The sequence below is a fragment of the Crassostrea angulata genome, chromosome 1, assembly GCF_025612915.1.
Source record: "Crassostrea angulata isolate pt1a10 chromosome 1, ASM2561291v2, whole genome shotgun sequence".
Classification (NCBI taxonomy): Eukaryota; Metazoa; Mollusca; class Bivalvia; order Ostreida; family Ostreidae; genus Magallana; species Magallana angulata.
Genome location: NC_069111.1, coordinates 13,160,138 through 13,183,188, shown reverse-complemented (window position 1 = coordinate 13,183,188; position 23,051 = coordinate 13,160,138). Strand labels below are relative to the sequence as shown.

Genomic DNA, 23,051 nt, shown 5'->3' with positions numbered 1-23,051 from the left:
TTTACATCTATTTTAGTAGAACATTTTCGTCTTTGCTACATTTAAAAGCATTCGTCTTCACTGTCCCAAGTAGCACCCGAGATCCCGATATTTTTTTCCGGGGGAAAGGGGTATCCGAGAGATAGTTGAGATTACCGGCGATGGAGTTGGGGAGTTCCGAGGTCTATTTTCGGTAAATTTTTGTGCCAATGTATACATACTTTGCCACTCACAGTTTGTATCTTTTTACGTAATTGACGTGAGAGCGTTGAATATGTTTTAGTTTGCTTGTTTTTACTTTCACTTCGTCTAAGCATACTTTTTTTTATTAATCTAATATTTAATAATTTATTATTATAAATTATTAAATATTAGATTAATAAAAAAAGTATGCTTAGTAGGGATGTCAACGAGTACTCAAGTACTCGACAATCGCTTGGTCACACCGATCATCGACTAAATTTTTCTTAGTCGATTACTCGTATTAACGTGAATAAAATTCTAACTACCTTGGTTTTATTTTTTTTCAACGCTGCAACGCTACGAATGAAAACAACAGTTTTCTTCTCACTATTTCCATCATTGTCCCCAGTCTTTTCTCAACAAGTTTGATCCGTAAGTTACCTTCTTTTCCATCGGTGTCACTGCTGTATTTTTAAGCAGCTAATGATTGATATCTTTTGATTCACTTAGGTAGACATGTACTAGAGTATAATTTGTGTTTCTTCTGATCACTTATTTATTGTATTGGATGTTTATATGCTAAATAAATTAAATCATATCGATAATCATCTCAAGGCGTTTGTTTTTATAATCACTAATCTTTGATTGTTGATTAGGACAATTGCTTAAGATGGAACAGGTAACATTTGATTTGCCTAAGATGATATGGAGCTCAATTACATGTATGTGTAAGCGTCACAAGAAAAAAGGAAAAGCATGGAGATTTGCTCATGAATATCAAGATAAACAACTTTTCAATAAATTAAATCAAATATACTTAGTACATATTATCATAAGTTACCTGTAGGTGTCCTTATAAAAAACGGACAGAAAAGCTGTCCATTCTTAAAAATAATGAACAGTATTCAACTTCATAGACAGTGACAACTTATTTGGAGGTTACTCTATTAATACTAGTAACAAAAATTACAAAAAAGCAACACAAATAATTCCAAACACTCTAAAGAATACAAATCATTTCTATACATGTATAAAGGATAGCCCTCTTTTCATATTCTATTTGTTCATCAGGTTATATATCTATGCACCTTGTACCATTTATTCAGTATGATTTAAGAGAATCAGTGAAAATTCAATGTTCTATCATTTGTGTAACATCAAAACCTAATTGTATGACCAATTTATATTTAATGAGTGTTGGAATAAACATCTATAAAGTTATACACGCTAACATTAACTGTCATAGTACATCATTATCTCTAAAACAATTTCAACGGATAGATCGATCACTTCTTGAGTGCCGTCATCACTGATTCATTTTTTTTTTCGAGAATCACAAAATTATTGCATTGACCTAGTGTAAACAAGCTTATCTTTTAAAAAGATTGGTGAGCTAGCGCTGTAGCCATCATAAAACAAAGAAGCAGAGTTCTAAAACATTGGTTTAAATTTCTGAATCGATTAATTAACAATAGGAGGCATAGTGCTGTACTGGAATTGTGGTGGAGTGGGTTCTCAACTTCGAATTGTGAATCTTGAGTGTGCTTCGCATCGGCCATGGCATAGCTCACTGACTGTGCCTTAATCATTATGTATCTACTGTAATTTCAATTTCGAGGTGAAAATTTTCAAGAACCGTTGGTTCTGTTTTGTAGCAATCGTATCTTCTCGGGCGTTTCCGGCAAGCTCGGAAAACATATCCGAAGTTGTTTTCCGAGCTTGACGGAATTTAAGATAGAGCTAGCTATAATTTATCATATATATTGAAAATAACTTTGCATTATAAGAACTAAGCTACTGTTACTTTTTGACATTTACAATAAAACACAAAACTTCATGTGAAGATGATAAAACGAAATTCAAATGGTACTCCTACAGTTTATCTACAGTAGTACAGTATTCCCAGAATCCCCTACTATGGAGTCGAGCATGCGTATTCCAGTGAAAAAGACTAACGTAGTTGCTAGCGCTCGAGAGCGCTAACAATAAAACGGCATTAGAAGCAGAGCAATGCGTAGTTGTCTTCATGCTTAGAAGGCAATATACTGTAACTCTATTACGTTTCAAAGATATTGTATTTGTATATGCACTGGTAATACAGTTATTAAGAAAACTGCTAAATTTGTCACAGCGCTATCTCTTTAAAATAAAAGACATATTGCTTGCTTTTTTCAAAACAAACAACTCACAACGATATTTTTTTTCAATGTTAAGAGGGTTGAATGGTCGTGGCCATTTTTAGGCTATACTTACCTCCTTTAGAGGAAGAACTCTGAATAAAGATAGAGGCAGATGTTCTTTACGGCTAAAATATTAGGATTTTTCTTTAGTACCTAACTTTTTATGGTCACAAATATCATGTTTAAAAGTTTAAGACAACTTTGATGGTAAACTTGTTGATCATCCAGGATCCTTAAAGGGGCATGGTCACGATTTTTGTCAAAAATTATTTTTTTGATGTTAATGTTTACAATGCTTCAGTAAGGCATTTTTAATAGGCAACCAAAATTTGAGTGTCATTTGATGAGTTATAAGCGAGTTAATAAGCTTACAATTCTTCGCTATGTAAACAAAGCGTTTGTTTAAATTTTGAATGTTGAAGTGAAAATTCTAGTTTTAAACACAAAATGAAGGTGTTAATAGTTAGGAACTGTTAATTCATGCTTAAAATGAATAAGAGGATAGACAAATTAGTTTAAAAAAGATTTTTACTGGTATATTGAATCTATGTAAACAAAAACAGGGCACGAGCCTTGTTTACATGACGAAGAATTGTGAGTCCTGTATCTTGCTTAAAACTCAACGATTGGCACCCAAATTTCATTTGATCATTAGAAATGCATTCCTAAAGCATTGCAAATAATAAAAACAGAAAAAGAAAATTTGACCAAAAGCGTGACCATGCCCTTTTAACCTCTGACACTATATTTTTTAAATCATTAAAATTATCAAAACCTAAGAACTGCATTAGACTTTATTTGGCTGGAAACCTGTAATAAAAAACGGGAAATACATATTGTGGAGAATCTTGTCAGGAAAATAACCACTTAAGACATTTATTGTAAGGAGGCCTTATATTTATAGAAGACGTTTTTCTAAAAAGTATGAAGAGAAAAAAATATGTTATACAAAACATTGCTGAGTTGAGCCCACCTTTACAGTTCATCTCTAAGAGGGGAAAAACTCGCTTGTTTTCCGTTAGGCAAGATTTTATATATTTTTACCTGAGCAACAATAGCCATAAACTGATCAAATCAGAACTACAGTAACAAATTCAAAATGTTCTAAATTGTCAAAACATTTCAATATGCTGCCTTCCCATCCACTAGGTCTCAACTCCTGACGAAGGGGCCTGAACTTCACAATTTAGGATATCTCCCCTCTTTGTTTTATATTTCTCAATCATAAAAATGTCCATTTGTTATTTAGATATATGTCGGAGAAATCGTAGAGAAGGCATGTGAAAGCGTGCTGCAGGAGGCTGCATCTTTGAAGGTATATTTCTGTGTAAATAAATTCAAAATTCTTTTAAACTTTTCTATACATTGTAATCTTGCATAAAAGATAATGAGGGTTGTTGATACTTATAGTCTCTTTAGGTTCCTCAAGATCCTGAATCCCTGAAGAAACATGGAATCGGTGAGATAGACAAAAACTACAGAAAAAGGGCAATGAAAGCAGTGCACCAGCAGCTACTGGTAAGAATTTAATCATTGTGGATTTCTTACAAAATTGTCTACGAATGTATATTTTCCTCCATCAAAATTGTGTTCAATTTTCGAAGTTTTATGGGAAAAGTGTAGCGTAAAAATAATTCACTTTGCTACGCTTTCTGTGATCAACAGTAATGTTTAAATTGATAACAGTAGCGATTACAAATTGTTGCCATTTTCTTTCCAGTCTGAGAGTTCTTTAAACTCAGAGAAAAAAAAATTGATAGTGGACAAGTATGAAAAAATGACGGAATTAATGAAGGCTGTTCATGCCGATCGAAAGGTGCTCTATAATTTGTATCAAAACTGGAGAGAGAGAGAGAGAGAGAGAGAGAGAGAGAGAGAGAGAGAGAGAGAGAGAGAGAGAGAGAGAGAGAGAGAGAGAGAGAGAGAGATGAATATCCTTTGAATAATTTGAAAGATCAAACGAACACTCGGATAAGTTTAAAAGAACTGTCAAATATTTTTTTTGAGTTGGTATTTGTAAAAAGATTTGGTTTGGAAGATGATGAGGACAATTGTTTTATTCCTAGAAAACTGTTCCTCTCGAGATTGAGTTTTATCAATTTTTTTCTTTACATTTTTAGTCCATCGAAAGACAAGAAGCCTTCTTTAGGCCGACGATTCCTCGGATTTCTATATATGCAGACACTCAACCCAAATGCAGTGTCATTTACGTCTCATTGTACTTGATGCTGATAATTTATTTAAATGAATTAAAAAGTTATTGCTTATTGGGAATTATCAATTAAATGTTTAATTTTATCTTTTTGTTATATATTTTTTGTGTTGTAGAAAAACAATGCCAAGCTGTCAAATTCAATTTAAGCATTGCAAACTTCGATGTATTTTCATTTTGGTCAGCAAATATTTTTTTTAAAAATTGCGTAATTTTTAATTTCAAGATCACGCATAATCTTAAATTTATGTCTATGTACAGTATTTCGTTGAGATCAAAAACTTCTTAGATTGAATTCCTATTAATGAATGACTCCTTGCCAATGGGAGGGGAGCGAGTTCAACATAGAATTGTACAGAAAAAAATCCTAAACATTCAGCTCATGTCATGCAGTTCTTCGATCGATTTGTAAAATTGTTTTGAAACTATCAATCGAAAACGAAAACCAGCCGTCACTTGATACATGTATTTCTTTTCATATATTACATGTACATTAGTTAAGCAGATGATATTAATTCAAACATTTTCACAGCGTATACAGTACGACTTCAACATGTCGGGACCTATCTCCTAATTATGATGTTATACCCTGTTGGGGATATAATATCCCAAATAAAATAATAAATATGTGCAAAAAATTTTGATTTTGTCATTTTTGAAATAAATCCCCAGACATTAATATCAAATGCATCTTTTGGTAAGTAATTTTTCTTAAATCGTATAACTTGTCAGATTGATCCCCAAGAAGAGTTGGATATATTGAGGGATCAGTCCCTGCTAAATTGGGGTTTTACAAAAAAATCTTTTTTACTAAAAGTTGTTGCACATTTCATATAATTCAAATTTGGTATGGGGCATCTGTCGATATTAATGTTGATTAAAGTACATTACAATTAAAATACTTTCACTGGATTAAAAAAATTCAAATTTTACAATATTTAACCAAAAATGCGTTTAAAAAAAATTTGGAAACGTAAATATTCTAAAACACAAAGTGGGATTCGAAGTTATGACATACAGATTCCTAGTGAACCTGCTAACCCACTGCGCTATGCTATCGATTTTGGGTAAGAAACTTTTTTTTTTTATAAAATTATCTAATTTTATTTTTTTTTTCTCAATAAATAGTGCGTCACAACATGGAGGTGTCTTATACCACCTTAATTTGACTTTTTCTTGTAAAATAAAAAAAAAATTGCACTGCAAATACTTTATAGCATTTCAGATATTCCACACAGGTTATTATATATCCCATTTTGGACATTGGTTCCAGCTTGTTCAATGAATGAATGATCTTAAAAACATTTTGATCCGGTATTTTTAAAAAAAAAGTAACACCTGTTCTGTGCAAAAACTATTGTCTTCGTGGTCAGTGGTTGATTGCCCAACAAGTGTGTCCATGATGATCGCTCACTGCACGGTCGACCTCACTGCCCAGGTGACCAAGAGCAAGGATCACGCGCATTGTCCTGAGCAGTCTTCGAGAGCAGCGGACGTCAATAAATCATGCACGGTCTAAAAGAACAGATTCCCGCTTGAAAATTTGTCTTCATTTCAAATTTTATTGGTTTCAAAAGGTACGTAGAAATTCAAGTACTTATGAAGTATATGCTCGATCATTGGCTCGTTTGATGATTTGTTTTTGTCTTTTAAAACAGTCCAACAAACGCTTTTGATATCTGATTTCTATTAGTACAGATACCTGTACTTATGCTAGAATTTATGGAACAGATCTGAAAGTAATACATCTAAATTTATTTCCAACAGCACATGAGCTCAACATTTTTTAAGGGGGGAGGGGGGGGGGGGGTCCGGATCCCCCCTAACACCCTCTTCTAGATCCACACATGCAGCTATCGTGACTATGAGTGCGCTCGGTGAAAAATCTTTTATTTACATTGGCTTCCTTTTATATTACAGTTGAAGAAATCCCCGCATGTTGAAAATGATAATGACGGAACGAAGCTATAGGAAAATATTTTGACATGGTCCGCTGAGGGAATATAGCATCAATACGACTCTCGGATCTTCAATAGTAAGTTGCATTGCTATAAAAGTAGTTATATATTTTAATCAAACTCGTAATATCAGGTGGGTATAAGGCGCTTGGGGCAAGGGCGATCGTTGATTTTCTTGATTAAATTCATCTATATCAAGAACGAGGAATTTTGAACGAACTGCCTCTTTTCAATCCTGGATTAAGATTTTGATAATTGGAAAAGTATGCTTTGGTTGTTTACCTGTAAAGATTCGTGAAAGTTTGGTGACCCTCTTCCCCCAACTTTCAAAACTGATGACTACTGTAAGTGCCTGAAAATTATTTCAACAGCTATCAAGAAAATGTTTTTGTTGGTTCAAATATACATGTACGTTAGGGGGTTACAATTTCTTTGTTTTCGCAAATGTCACTATCTTTAGAGCCCAAATAAATCAACAAAGAAAGCGTTGAATGGTTTTTAATATAAATTCAATTTCAATGATATTTATGAATACCGTTAAATTCACCTCTATTTCTTAATTGCTTTTAAAAGCTTAGGGGACCAACTCCATCTGAATTAAATTTTCTAATTGTGAATAAAAGATATGTTTGTTATGAGAAAAAATGTGCGGACTCCCCTACCCCCCCCCCCCCCCCCCTTGATGCTACGGCCGGTAGTCTTACGTCATTTCGTGCAGTCGGCATACTCTAAAACCTGGCCTGGTCTGGCCTCAAAGTTGGCCTGGCCTCGATCACTTTTGGCCTGAAAATTGGCCTGGCCCCAAATTTTGGCCTGCAACTGCAACATTGCATCCTCCGATAGCTTGACTCAGTGATGGTCATTTATCATCACCTCCTGATCAGAGTATAGTTTCATGCATGTGTAATTTTAGGAAACAATTTTTCTCCTGTATGGAATTGTCATTATCAGAATCTGAACAAAGCATTTGTGACCTTTGATGTTAATTAGAAAATTATTGGCTTCTTCCGTTATTTTTTTTTCGAACAAGTCGTTGGTAAAAGAAAAGTTACAGAGATATTGCCCGAGTCTGAGAGCAGTTTGATCTAAATACATTGCAAAATAATGCCATGGTTATACTATGGCAGGGCAAAATCACATTCTTCATAAGTTCATAAGAATTAAAAACAGACTGAATAAAAATCTATTAAAGTGGATTACTAGATATACCTGTAGTCATGAATATGCATTGTTAGAAGATAGGTAAAGTTAGCTACTAGTAACTGGCTACTAGTAACTGGCTACGAGAAGTAAAAAAAGCTAGCTACTAGTAACTGGCTACGAGATTAAATAAAAGTTAGCTACTAGTAACTGGCTACTACTAACTGGCTACGAGAAGTAAATAAGCTAGCTACTAGTAACTGGCTACGAGATGCTTCTACTTACTTCTTATTGTCCATGGGAAAACACACACCAAGGATTTCTTTTTTTGTTCTTAAGATGTACATTGCACTATATCACTGTCAATTGACAATATATCTCAAGTAGCTCTATATATATATCGCAACTACGCTATACCCTACATTGGTCTTCACAGCAAGAAAGAAGAGGGGCAATGCGTATTTCGTAGTTCGGTACGTTGCGTCAAGCAAACAAAGGGAATTTCCATACCTGTAATAAATTACATTCTGAAATAGGGATAAAAAAAAAAAGAGAAAGAAAAAAGAACACTTGGTACAAATCGAATCAAATCACTTCTCTTTTATAAATTTACAATATTAAAGCTAATCAGTATTTTAAATAAATTTTGCATGTATACTTCTTCTAAATATCTGAACAAAATGTGAATCATAAATCAAAAAATTCTTCAATTCTAAAATAAAATCAAACCTGTACTAGAGATGACGTTGAAATTCACTTTGGTGACAAAAGAAAAATTCTGTTGTCTCAGCTGCCTGTATTTGAGGATATACCTCATCATCATCATCCTGCTCCACACAGTCTATATCCTTCAAAATTTCATTGTCGCTCGGTGCAGAGTTAGAGGCAGGCATAAAGACGAAATTGTCCCTTGGATAATTCTCTTGCCATTCTGCTACCTTATGTAGAAGGTTTTCTTGATCTATCCTTGAATATCTACATTAAAAAATAACATTTAAAGTTATCATTTTAGTTGCCTAGTGTATTCTCAAATATTTCTCATCATACAAACTAGTTACCAGGTAGTTATATACTTTGACAGAGTAGAATTAGATAAAATTATATTTTTGAACAAGTCATTGTACCTTAACCGCAACTGGGCAAGATATATATGTGTCCTAATTGTTTCATCTGTTGGATAGTAGGCAGCATCAGACAATGCAGGACGCTTCATGTCTTTAAATAGCAGGGTATCAACATACACATGCAGATGTCTACGCATCTCTGAGACACTTGTAACCCCGTGTCCAACAAGTTCCCCTAGTTTATCCCGTACTTCCTTGGATAAAGGATTCATGAAACCGGCAAGCTGAAAATTGTAACAAATTTGATACATAACAATTATATTAATTTACTTATCAGAATTAAAATCAATTATAACAAAAACTTTTTTCATTGTCAATACTATACAATTATTGCTGTTTTTGAGGTTAATATGATGATTTAGCTACCTAGAAGTACAATATTGACCATGCCTTCGGCTAGCTCTGTTAATATATTGTACTTCTTGGCTAATTGGTGAATATTGTACTTCTCAGGTAGCTAAATCATCATATTGACCGAAAAACAGCAATAATTGTTTAATTATGTGATTCAGTGACAAATAGACTAGACATATCAAACTGGGTGTTATCATGACATTTTAATTTTTTTTAGAATGTTGAATATTAGACAATCAGAGATCAAGGAATTCACCAATCATATAACAATAAAAATTAAATGACTGCATATGTAAATATATTTTAAGGGAGAACTTAATTATGATAATGTTGACTGTGTCTCTACATATATGGAAACTTTGATAGAGACTTTCCTTTACTAAATTATATAACAATATCTGATATTAACATGTCCAGTAAGATGTGTTGACCCATGATCCTCCCTCTTTGGAAGCAAAATATAAATCCGCCTCTGTTTATTGACATTATCAGGTACATCAGAAAGGTCATCCCTCAGATGTTCACTTGCATTTCTTTTTATTTTTTCCGTGGTTTTCTTCACCTACAGAAAAATTACCAAATAATATAATTAATCAGCTTAAATATATCAATTGAATTCATCCATTACAGTATTTTTAAAATGATTTTAATTGTTTAAAAAAACCAAATGAAACTAATAACAAGATTTTACCTGATAATCAGGGAAGAAGACAACATCCTTCATTACAATCTTGGCCTGGCAACCCTTCTTTTTAGAAGCTTGAAGTAATTGTTTTCGTTTTCTTGGAACTGGATGATCACCATGATTAATGCATTTATACATTAGGGACAAACATTTCAAAATTAACTTTAAACAAGAGACCCACAGGCCTTAATGGTCACCTTTAGTTACAGGCTGCAAGAAAAAAGGTGTGCTTGTATCACATTATAGTGCATAAGACAGACCACAAGAGCTGACCCGAGTAAAGCCATAGCACTCTCCGAGCAGATGGCAGACCTCAAGCAGACCTGGGGTAAACTTTTTGGGTCTGCTTTAGAGTAAGGTTGTGTCTGGTTGGTACTGTAAGCATGGAGACCTCATATAGAAATTGTAAATTGTTATAATATTGTAACCAGTATTGTAAAATGACAGAATATGTGACCTTTCATATTGGAATCTGGCAGACTGACCTTGGAATCTGTTAGACTGACCTTTGTTCTAATATATATTATAGGTGTAAGTGACCTCATATAGAAGTTGTAAGTTGGTATATGTTGTTGTATAGTGACATATATGTGACCTTTTGTAATGGGATCTGACAGACTGACCTTGGAATATGCTAGACTGACCTAAATTCTAATATATATTATAGGTGTAAGAGACCTCATATAGAAATTGTAAATTGTTATATGTTGTTGTATAGTGACATATATGTGTCCTTTCATATTGGGATCTGGCAGACTGACCTTGGAATCTGCTAGACTGACCAATGTTCTAATATATATTATAGATGTAAGAGACCTCATATAGAAGTTGTAAATTGTATATGTTGTTGATTAGTGACATATATGTGTCCTTTCATATTGGGATCTGGCAGACTGACCTTGGAATCTGCTAGACTGACCTATGTTCTAATATATATTATAGGTGTAAGGGACCTCATATAGAAATTATAAATTGTTATATGTAGTTGTATAGTGACATATATGTGACCTTTTGTAATGGGATCTGACAGACTGACCTTGGAATCTGCTAGACTGACCTATGTTCTACATGTAATATATATAATAGGTGTAAGAGACCTCATATAGAAGTTGTAAATTGTCATATGTTGTTGTAAAGTGACATATATGTGTCCTTTTGTAATGGGATCTGGCAGACTGACATTGGAATCTGCTAGACTGACCTATGTTCTAATATATATTATAGGTGTAAGGGACCTCATATAGAAGTTGTACATTGTCATATGTTGTTAAATGGTGACATATATGTGACCTTTTGTAATGGGATCTGGCAGACTGACCTTGGAATCTGCTAGACTGACCAATGTTCTAATATATATTATAGGTGTAAGAGACCTCATATAGAAGTTGTAAATTGTTATATGTTGTTGATTAGTAACATATATGTGTCCTTTCATATTGGGATCAGGCAGACTGACCTTTGAATCTGCTAGACTGACCTATGTTCTAATATATATTATAGGTATAAGGGACCTCATATAGAAGTTGTACATTGTCATATGTTGTTATATGGTGACATATATGTGACCTTTTGTAATGTGATCTGGCAGACTGACCTTGGAATCTGCTAGACTGACCAATGTTCTAATATATATATATAATAGGTGTAAGAGACCTCCTATAGAAGTTGTAAATAATTGAATGTTGTTATATAGTGACATATATGTGACCTTTTGTAATGGCATCTGACAGACTGACCTTGGAATCTGTTAGACTGACCAATGTTCTACATGTAATATATATAACAGGTGTAAGAGACCACATATAGAAGTTGTAAATTGTCATATAGTGACATATATGTTATCGTTCATATTGGGATCTGGTAGACTGACCTTGGAATCTGCTAGACTGTCCTATGTTCTAATATATATTATAGGTGTAAGAGACCTCATATAGAAGTTGTAAATTGTCATATGTTGTCATATGGTGACATATATGTGACCTTTTGTAATGGGATCTGACAGACTGACCTTGGAATCTACTAGACTGACCTATGTTCGATATATATTATAGGTGTAAGGGACCTCATATAGAAGTTGTAAATTGTTATATGTTGTTGTATAGTGACATATATGTGAGTATTGTAAAATGACACAACATATATGTGAACTTTCCTATTGGGATCTGGCATTGAGATATGTTAAACTGACCTATGTTATATAACACAATCTATGTGACAGATACGGTGCTATGACAACCTGTTTGGATAAGCCAAGTATATTAATGGTAAATAAAAGCATATCTTGAAAAAATATTAAAGTTATTTTGATGTCATGCACAAATAAACCAACAATAACACGGCGAATGGAGTTCCTGTCATTATTCCACTCGCTTTCATATGGAATATTTGTTTGGGATTTCCGGGATAATTAAAAGTTACCTGACTATATATGATGCAGCAATATAACGTTACCTGTATTCCTTCGCAGTCTTTACGTCAAACTCTCTTCATGACACAATTGTAAGATGTCAAAATTCATAGACATAGGAAATTTTCTGAAAATTACTCACAAACCAGTTGTTCTTTTTCTTATACTATATATCATGCCTGTAAACAGTGGTAAACATGGTAAAACATTGGAAAATGTGCCATACTGGCTTTCGGTTTACGCAAATACAATTAATTAATGTAAGGTTGGTGATTTTTTTTCGGATTTAAAACGGTTAACGTTATATATGTACATTACAAGATTAATTACTAAATGATTTATACCATTTTAGAATCAATTTATTATCATGCCTATCCATGTTTTTTTTAAACAACACGGACCACTATTGCCTGTTCATAAATGAATATTATTATTTAATCAAACAATAATATACCCCCCCCCACCCCACCCCTTTCTCTGCACGGCGCTAATTTGTAGCTTGAACTTTTGGGGGGAAATGAGTTTTACTTTGTTGATTGCATAAAAACAAATATGTTGGTTGCATAAAAACAAATATACATGTACATACATATCATTATGTAAAGTAAGTCATTTAAGAATTCTATTTATAGCTGACGGGGAAACCATCGGTCTGGGTTTATTAAAATTAAATAACGAACTCGTCACAAAATGAAATATTTGCATTTCCATTGTTCTTTCCCACTGTAAGCCCATACGGAGGAGCTGCAATTATTTCTCTATAATCGCAATTGCTCTGCCAGTATACTATGACGTCATAAAGGTGTAACGTTATATATACTTTTCCATGACGTTATAGATTTAAACCACTATACGATACATCATGTGTTTTTCTCCAACTCCATTAAAATTGACGTATTTACATGTAATATTAAATCATGTTTTTGATAACATTTTAAAGGAATTACTGTTATAACATATCATTGATTCTGTTAACAAACCTATGTGAATTAAAAAGATACATTACAGTCTGAATGTAGCTAAATGTCAAGGTCTAGGCTAATACAGGGTATTTGCGAGTGGTAAATGCAAATATAAGTAATAAACAACGATTATTTAGTGAACATGGCGTTATGAATAGCAACTGCTCTGCTGGCATATTTTCCATGATGCGCTAGCAAGTAGATATTGAGTTCATTCCTTATAATTTAATTTTCTGGAATTTGCTGTACAAATTGAGTCCGTTTTACTTTTAAAAATGATATAAATCTGTTAAAAATTCAAACGTAACGTCAAGTGAATTAGTACGTTGGTGCATTGTGACGTGTCTTGTGACGTGCAAACCAGGTTATACAAATTTAACTAAATTTTTCTATCCAATCAAATGCCGCGTTACAACCATAATTAAATTATTCCGTTTATAACAAACTACTGTTCGGAAGACGTATATAAATAAACCGGAAGGCGATTATAAATAACTTGGAAAGCGTTTATAAATAACTCGGAAATGCATGCATATTTATGAGGCGTGACGTGGTCGGTCTACCGGATTACTTCTAACGTCTACCGTATTTCTAACGGTAATTGTATGCATGATAATTGCCATAGAATGAAGTAATGGAGAACACGTTGATTTGTACATTATTCTAATACAAAGTTCAACTCATCATTATTCTCTTGGATATTATTTATTTCAAACCATTTTAATTTTTTTGTTGCATTGTATTGAATTATAACTAGTTTATAATGCATTAGTTTATATGATTTCAAGGGACCACATAATAAAATAGAAATGGGTTATTTAAAGGTACATGTAAAATCATCTCATCCGGTAGAATCTGCACAATTTTAGAATAAAAAAATATGCCGGCAATTTTTTCCCTATTTTATTTGACACAGCAGATAGAAATTAAAATATATCATTTATATAAAAGTTCATGTCATTCAGGTCTTTAGTATGTCCCTTATATCGATACATTGTTTTGAAAATGAAAAACTCTGAAATTTTCCGAATAGATTATAGTCTCGAAAAAGACGCGCATAACATGACAGTCTTTGACCTTCTTTACATTTACGAGTAAAACAAAAAAAATGTGTATTATTTTTTAAAAGGCATAAAACATTTCTACATGCAAATTTACTTTTAGTTCATAAAAAGGCATAATATTAATTCTATCAAAAGAAACTTATCGCGCAGAAACGCAATGACAATATTTAAATGTATGTATCAAATAACGGACCGCCTTCTGGCGGCCCGTAAAAAATAAAGCCGTTTATCAAAATTGTAAATTCATCTTTCCCAATGTATATACGTCGGGATTTGAATCTATAAGGCGGGGCCAAAACACTCATATAGTGTATAGGGTAGGGGTTCTTAATGCAAGGTGTGGTCAAAGCGGTTATTTAGATTTAATTTATATAATGTTTAAAAAACACCAACTGACACAGAATAAAAAATGACTGCATATTTAGAAAATTAAATGCATATATGAGATTCCTCGACAAGTTTGTGTCTGGGCTATGTTAAGGCCTTACGGCATCTTGTTCGGTCCTATAACACACCAAGAGGTGCAGACAAATTGAATACCGTAACATAATGGCTTACATACTAAAATTACATGAGATTCATCGCCGATTTTGCTACAATTGCACAGATTACAATAATGTTAACTTCTTTTAACACTACACTTTCCTACTTCCAATAAACATTAGATAATTAAAAAAATGAAAAACAAGTAAATGAATGAATAATTAATCTTTTTGCTCAATTAGTAGACGTACAACACAGTTCTTCCGCTAAAATTCTGTTTCAGAAATATTTATGTATACTGAAATTAAAACATTCTTTTTTATGTGAATTGTAAAAAGGGTATCAAGTAAGATTAAGGTGTAAACCACTCAGAAACGCTTTTCACTGTGTACATTTTCTATATTTAAAAGTTTGGAGAAAGAAATGTTCTTCATTATTTGTTTTCCAGGGGCACCATGTTGTTACCGCAAATAAATATGTTAAATAAAGGAAGACAACCACCACTTTCAACTTATTCATCATCATCATCAGCAGCAGCAGCAGCAGCATCGTTAACAGCAGCAGCAGTAGTAGTAGTAGTAGCAACAGCAGAAGCAGCACAAACAGCAGAAGCTTCAGCGTATTGCAGCATGATTGTCCTTTGTAAGTGTATTTAGTTATAGAATATCATAACATACGAAGATTGTATAAATATGTATTCTATATATTCACTTTCTTATCCAATACCGATTATTTTGAACATACATGTGGGTCAGTGAAGAACAACTGAAGTTACAATAACTCCAAAGGTCCTTTATTTTTCAATATTTACATTTTCAACTGTCTTTATTTTTCAATATTTACATTTTCAACTGTCTTTGTATGTGATAACATTACAAATCAATTTTGAACCCTAAAACCCAATAACCTCATAAAACATTAGTGACACAAAAAGGGCGTGTCTAATAGCATATCCGAGAAACAGTATTGGCTACGCTGTGTGGTAATACATAGAATATGCTACATAAAAAATAGTGGTTTTAAAACAATGTTGTTTTAAAGTGTACAAATTGGAAATAATATTAATATAAATATAAGTAATAAGGACTCATTATTTGAATACTCTGAGGTGATAATTTCGGTCGGAGCGTGGTAAAATCTATCATAAAGCCCATCGGGCTTTATTGGATTTGACCACGCCCCGACCGAAATTATCACATCATAATACCCAAAGAATGATTCGTTAATCCTTAATTATTATTTTTATTATTTATTTTGTTTTGGTCTTGACGTGTTCCTATTTTACGCGAAAAAAATTTACAAAAAAGAAAGCCATTTTCTTGCGGAAAGGACTAATATATTTGGAATGGTTTCATTTCTGCCCCAAAATTGTAACCATTTTTTAAATAGTGTCGTATAAAAGACAAATATCCATAAATCATTGTACTTGGGATGCCTATCACTTTATAATCTTGATTTTAGTCATCATTACTCATTCGCTGTTTATCTTTGACGTCATCTAAATGACCAAATTCCTGCAATTTTGCAAAAAAAAAAAAAAATCAAATTATTGTCATTTTTTCTGTACATTTTGCATTCGGAAGTATTGAGCGAAGGTCTGCTCAAGTACGATTTTAACGTAGGTTTTTTTCCCTATAATTATACACATCATATTCAAAAATGGTACTTGAGCAAGCCTGCGCTCAATTTTTCCCAATCGAAAAACCATCGGAAAACACCCTTACTTTGTTACAAAACATCAATTTATCAAAATAATACAATTTTTTGACTTCATTTCTACCTCATGACGTCACAGTTGTGATAACCTTTTACACGTATTTTCAATATGATTTCAACTATCTGCCACCTTATTTTCAAAGCTCTTTGAAAAACTTTGATTTTGGGGGGCGAAAAATGCATAATACCGCACATAGTCCTTTGTCTGAACCTTTTTTGAACACTGTGTTTAATTTTTCAGTAAAAATATCTGGCTTTCTTAAATGTCGAAATGCAGTGCAAGTTCCAATAGATCAACTTTTTTTTTACCAAAGTCCCTTTTCTGACAAAAATTTTCATGATTTGATAATTCTTTTGAAAATCGTGATTTGTAACCCTTAAACATGTTCAGTACTTTGATTTAAGCTACATGTACATGTACATTCGTTTCAAAACCACCAAATAGTGTAATTTTTAGAACTCCAATGCCCTTTATTTTATAGAGTGGATCTGTGCTTCATATTTTTGACATTGTCTAATAAAGGTCTAATGGAAAACGACCCAAATTCAATAACAAAAAACCTAGAATGATGATCCACTATACACTCAAAATATTATTTTGTATCCCAAAAGGACTAATATATATATATATATATATATATATATATATATATATATATATATATATATATATATATATATATATATATATAAATATATATATATATATATATATATATATATATATATATATATATATATATATATATATATATATATATATATATATATATATATATATTTCCAGTGTCTTTGCCTGTGATAACACTACGTATCGATTTTGTACTATAAAACCCATAATACAAATGACGCCAAATTGAGGCGCCAGCGGGGTTTGCTTATTTATATTTAAATATCAAATCGTACGATGGCTTTAAATTATATAAATATAAGTAATGAGAAATCATTCTTTGAATATTATGAGGTGATAATTTCGGTCGGGGCGTGATCAAATCTATCACAAGACCCTTCGGGCTTAATTGGATTTGATCACGCCCCGACCAAAATTATCACTGACCTCATAATACTCAAAGAATGATTCCTTATATAATACAAGTCCGTAAATTTGTGGCCAAAATCACACATAGTATTGAAATATCGCACTTTATTGTGGAAGAAATGGTTCAGTGGTTAGAGCACCAGACCTAAGGAAACGTTGGAGGGCTTAACTTTTTATAGTTTGAGGGATGCAAAGCCAACAAACATCGAGGTAATTCTTTTCTTAAAGTTTGTGAAAAAAAATATACAAACCGAATTTAATCAGAAATTGTGCTTGTGCATACTTGTACTACATAATTATAAAAAAAATTTACATGGAAAAAAATAAATTTAAAATTGTATTATATTAGATTAACGGATTTTTTTTCTTTTGGCTTGTGAAGACGTCTCTCCTCCCTAACTTTCAAAACGAGGCTACGTGCCGGGTTGTAATGTCTTTTACGGATCATAGTGTATTGATGATGCATGTAGATTCTCGTGGAATAAACCAGCATTTAAAGGGACTTGGACATGATTTGAGACCAAACATTTTATTTTTTATGTATAAAATGGTTTACTGATGCATTTTAAATGATTAACCAAAATATTGAATGTTAAAATCAAGTTAAGAGCGAGATACAGAGGTAAGAATTGGTTGTTATGTAAGCAAAGCCCGAGTCTTATAGTTGTTTACTAAAAATGAAATATAGAGAATTACCATTTCTTAGACAAAATGACATGTAAAAAACAATTTAAATTAAATCTTCATGAATACTATTATCAACAAAAAAAAACATTTGATTAAAACTTAAACCAATGCAACACATATGTTAAAATGACAATATTCGAGTTTTGTTTACAAAACAAGGAATTATGAACTCTGTATCTTGCTTATAACTTGATATTTGACTTTCAAATTGTGACATATCATTAAAAACTTCTATATTTATCAGAATAAACATTGAAAATGGAAAAATAAAATTTGAAAATTTTAAGTCAAATCGTGTCCAAGTCCCTTTAAGGTAGTTCCTGCATAACTACGCGACTTAAATAATTTTGATTCATCTAAAGTACATCAAGGGGGAACGAGATGTTGCATTGTCAAATTATTTGTCAATGTTTTTTAACTCATCAACACTAAGATGTCATCTACAATCATTTTTTATGTGGCCACTTTCTTGCCTTGCAAGGAACATATTTTGATAGAAATTATCCCTTCCATTTTCTTGCTTTAGGGATTTTTTAAATAATCAACTATTTTTATATGGAATTCATTTGAAATTTTCTTTCAGTAATTTCAAAAGCAGAAATAATTTTAAAATTATTTTCATCATTGTATTTTTTTGTAAAATCAACTGTTCAAATTTTGGAGTTTTTGATTCTTAATTTGAACAAAATCTGATGGCACATTAAAAAAATTCTCAATATTAGCATGTGCATTGCAACTTTCGTGGCATTCAACAAGTATTCTATGACAATGGACAACGACCGAATCACCAAAAAGGTTTTTCTGTGGGACCGATCACTATGTGGTGGATGAAGTTGGAGTCGACGCATAAAGTCCATTTTAGATGATTCACTATTCAGATTCACTAACAGCCTATGAAAATATGCACCCATGTAACATAACATATTTCATCGGCAAACAGCAGTCAGATCAGGAACTCAGATGGCAAATAGATATCCATACCACTCCTAAAATAAGAACATTCCAACTTTTAAAGGAAAATTTTTGCCTCGAAAATCATATTTCAATGAATATTCCTAAACATATTAGGCCAACAATGGCACAGTTTCGGTGTGGGGTATTACCGCTGAGTATAGAAACCGGACGATTTCGGGGGCAACCTGTCATTAAGCGCACGTGTAAATTCTGTATCTTGGACGATATAGAGGACGAATTCCACTTTCTTCTAAAATGTGGTCTATATAACAGTCTCAGAAGTGAACTTTATCAAAGTGTTAATTTTTCGAATAATTCATATTTATCTCAAGACAATCTATTTCAAACTCTCATTTGCAATTTTCCAAGAAAAATTGCTAATTTTATACATTCTGCATTTAAATTAAGACAAAGTAAAAACATGTATAAAAAATCATTACTTAGTGTTTACAGTGACTTATAGGTCCAATGGGCCGGGTGTTTTATATATGTAATTGTATACTACTCAGTTGTAAAAGATGTAACACATGTCACTATAATAAATAAATGATGATGGTGATATTCTACAATAAGAGTCACCCCTACCCATAATTCTGGAATTGAGTTTTTGTGACAACTTCTGTTTTTTGGATTTATTTATTAATACAAACAGAATAATGATAAGAGTATATACTTGTATATGACTATATTGACCACTTAAGATTTTGTAAAATCATGATTTCTAAAATTAAAACTGTTAAAGAAGATGGGTGGATAAGGTGTGTAAAATGCCAATACGCGGTCGAACAGGCTACTGAAAAATTGAAGTATCAATAAATCTGATGGTTTTTTTTAATCATTTAAAACAATACATGTATATATTTAACAAGTCATTGATTTTTAACCTATAGGTATGTTCAATACTTGGAATATGTTAACTCAAACAGGCGTATACGTATCAAAACCTGCAAATACTGTCATTTTTTAGAACTTCAAGGCATTTTCTTTTATAGAGTGGGTCTGTGCTCCATATTTTTCTCATAGTCTATTCAAGGTCTATTGGAAAACAAACCGATTTCAATCAACAAAAACGTGGAGAGATGACCCACTATACTAAAAAAAATCATTTTGTATCCCAACAATTGAACGTTTTGAAAAAATAATACAAGTCCGGTAGTTCGTGGCCTTAGTCACACATTATGATAATATTTAAAAAGCCGACTGTTGTGTCTGAAATGGCCCAGTGGTTAGAGTACTTGGCATAAGCTAACCTTATATATCTAGGGTTTTTATGTTAAGGGTTCGATACCACCAAAATTTCCGACATTTTTGTTCTTTTTTTTTGGTTAAATATATTAAAACTGATTATAATTAGAAATTCTGCTTTTGCAAAGTTGTATTATAATATATTTGAATAGATTTAATTGGGGAAAAATAAATTCAAAATTGTATTTCACTACTAAACCGAATGGGCATTTGCACCATCTTATTCCCCCATCTTCAAATTTCCCCAAACTTAGTACGTCCTTTTTGAGTCGTAAATGAAAACTTGAACGTAAAACCAAAGAGCTTAACATGGTTCCTACCTTATTATTGTTATTTTTCAATCCATAATATAAACAAAAATTGTAAAGCTAGGTGAATGGTAAATTCTATTCTGATTTTTCTTTGAGTCATATTGAATACAAGTTGCTTGAATATCAGTCAACTAAGTTTCGTAAAAGAAGTCGGTACAATTGATTTTCTCAATGAATTAGCTCTTAACAAAGGAATATTGTACGTATTTGATTACTTATCATGTCCATTACAATTGTAGCTACCAAAGAGAACCGGACATCAGAAGCTGTGGTAAAGCATCAAGAAAAACCAGCACAAAGGGTTTACCATTAAGAATTTTATTACGAAACTCTTCAAAGGAACTCATTAAGAGACGTCTTGGGTTGGAAAATATAAAACAACTGACAATGGAGCTTAGAACATAATTCGTGCTTGGCGCAAAAGACTGTTCTTTATCTAATGATAATAGTTTTTGTGGACTTCCATATTTACATGTTTGACGTTATATATTAATTAATAAAGTTCTGTGTTTTTGTTATCTTTGAGAGAGGAAGTGAAGGGGAGAGCAGGGGGAGAGTGAGTGTTGGGAAGAGTGGAGTGAGAGAGTAATTAGTCTAGCACTCTCCCTCTGTCACTCACTCATTCGCCCCACTCTTTTCCCCACTCTCTTACATCGAACTCTCATTCATTCTTTTGCCAATTCTCCCCTCTCACTCACTCACTACTAAACATTTCTCCCAGTGGGTAAGGGTGTGTGAGTTGGGAGAGAGTGAAGTAGATGAGTGGGGAGAGCGTAGAGTGTGTGAGTGGGAAGAGAGTGGGGTGTGAGTGGAGAGACTGAAATGTGTGAGTAGAGATAGAGAGTGGAGTGGAGAGAGTGGAGTGTGTGAGTAGAGTGGAGTGGTGAGAGTGGAGTGGTTGAGTAGAGAGAGAGAGTGGAGTGTGTGAGTAGAGAGAGAGATTGGAGTGTGGAGAGAGTGGAGTGTGTGAGTGATGAGTGAGTGGAGAGAGAGTGGAGTGGTGAGTGGGAAGAGAGTGGAGTGTGTGAGTGGAGAGAGAGTGGAGTGTGTGAGTGGAGAGAGAGTGGAGTGTGTGAGTGGAGAGAGTGTGAGTGGGGAGAAAGTGGAGTGCGTGAGTAGAGAGAGTGTGAAGTGTGTGAGTGGAGAGAGTGTGGAGTGTGTGAGGGAGAGAGTGGAGTGTGTGAGTAGAGAGTGTGAGTGGGGAGAAAGTGGAGAGTGTGAGTGGAGAGAGTGTGGAGTTTGTTAGGGGGAAAAAGTGAAGTGTTTGAGTTGAGAGAGAGAGTGGAGTGTGTGAGGGGGAAAGAGTCGACTGTGTGAGGGGAAGAGAGTGGAGTGTGTGAGTGGAAAGGGAGTGTATTGTGTGAGGGTGGAAGAGTGGAGTGTGTAAGTGGGGAGAGAGTGGAGTGTGGAGAGAGTGGAGTGTGTGAGGGAGAGAGTGGAGTGTGTAAGTAGAGAGATAGAGTGGAGTGTGTGAGTGGAGAGAGTGTGAAGTGTGAGTGGAGAGAGTGAAGTGCGTGAGTGGAGAGAGAGTGGAGTGTGTGAGTGGAGAGAGTGTGGAGTGTGTGAGGGAGAGAGTGGAGTGTGTGAGTAGAGAGATAGAGTGGAGTGTGTGAGGGGGAAGAGTGGAGTGTGTGAGTGGAGAGAGAGTGGAGTGTGCGAGTGGAGAGAGTGTGAGTGGGGAGAAAGTGGAGTGTGAGTGGGGAGAAAGTGGAGTGTGTGAGTGGAGAATGTGTGAGTGGGGAGAAAGTGGAGTGTGTGAGTGGAGGGAGAGTGAAGTGTGAGTGAAGAGAGAGTGAAGTGTGTGAGTGGAATGAGAGTGGAGTGTGTGAGGGGGAAAAAGTGAAGTGTGTGAGTGGAGAGAGAGAGAGTGGAGTGTGTGAGTGGAGAGAGTGTGGAGTGTGTGAGTGGAGAGAGAGAGTGGAGTGTGTGAGTGGAGAGAGAGTGGAGTGTGTGAGTGGAGAGAAAGTGGAGTGTGTGAGTGAGATAGAGTGGAGTATGTGAGTGGGGAGAGAGTGGAGTATGTAAGGGAGAGAGAGTGGAGTGTGTAAGTGGGGAGAGAGTGGAGTGTGTGAGTGAAGAGAGAGAGTGGAGTGTTTGAGGGGGAAGAGTGAAGTCTGTGAGTGGAGAGAGAGTGGAGTGTGTGCGGGAGAGAGAGTGGAATGTGTGAGTGGGGAGAGAGTGGAGTGTGTGAGTGGAGAGTGTGAGTGGGGAGAAAGTTGAGAGTGTGAGTGGAGAGAGAGTGGAGTTTGTGAGGGGGAGAGAGTGAAGTGTGTGAGTGGAGAGAGAGAGAGAGTGGAGTGTGTGAGGGGAAAGAGTGGAGTGTGCGAGGGGAGGAGAGTGGAGTGTGTGAGTGGAAAGAGAGTGTAGT

The 23,051-nt window shown here is 33.9% G+C and overlaps 1 long non-coding RNA gene and 1 pseudogene across 1 annotated transcript; one reads left to right on the top strand and one right to left on the bottom strand.

The window, feature by feature from the left end:
* Positions 1-6,006: 6,006 nt before the first annotated feature.
* On the top strand, positions 6,007-21,377 carry LOC128172893 (uncharacterized). Its single transcript, XR_008242386.1, has 4 exons — positions 6,007-6,131; positions 6,475-6,589; positions 15,180-15,373; positions 20,923-21,377. It is a non-coding gene; the product is annotated as an uncharacterized LOC128172893 (long non-coding RNA).
* LOC128172799 (uncharacterized) lies at positions 7,750-12,416 on the bottom strand (annotated as a pseudogene).
* Positions 21,378-23,051: the final 1,674 nt, after the last annotated feature.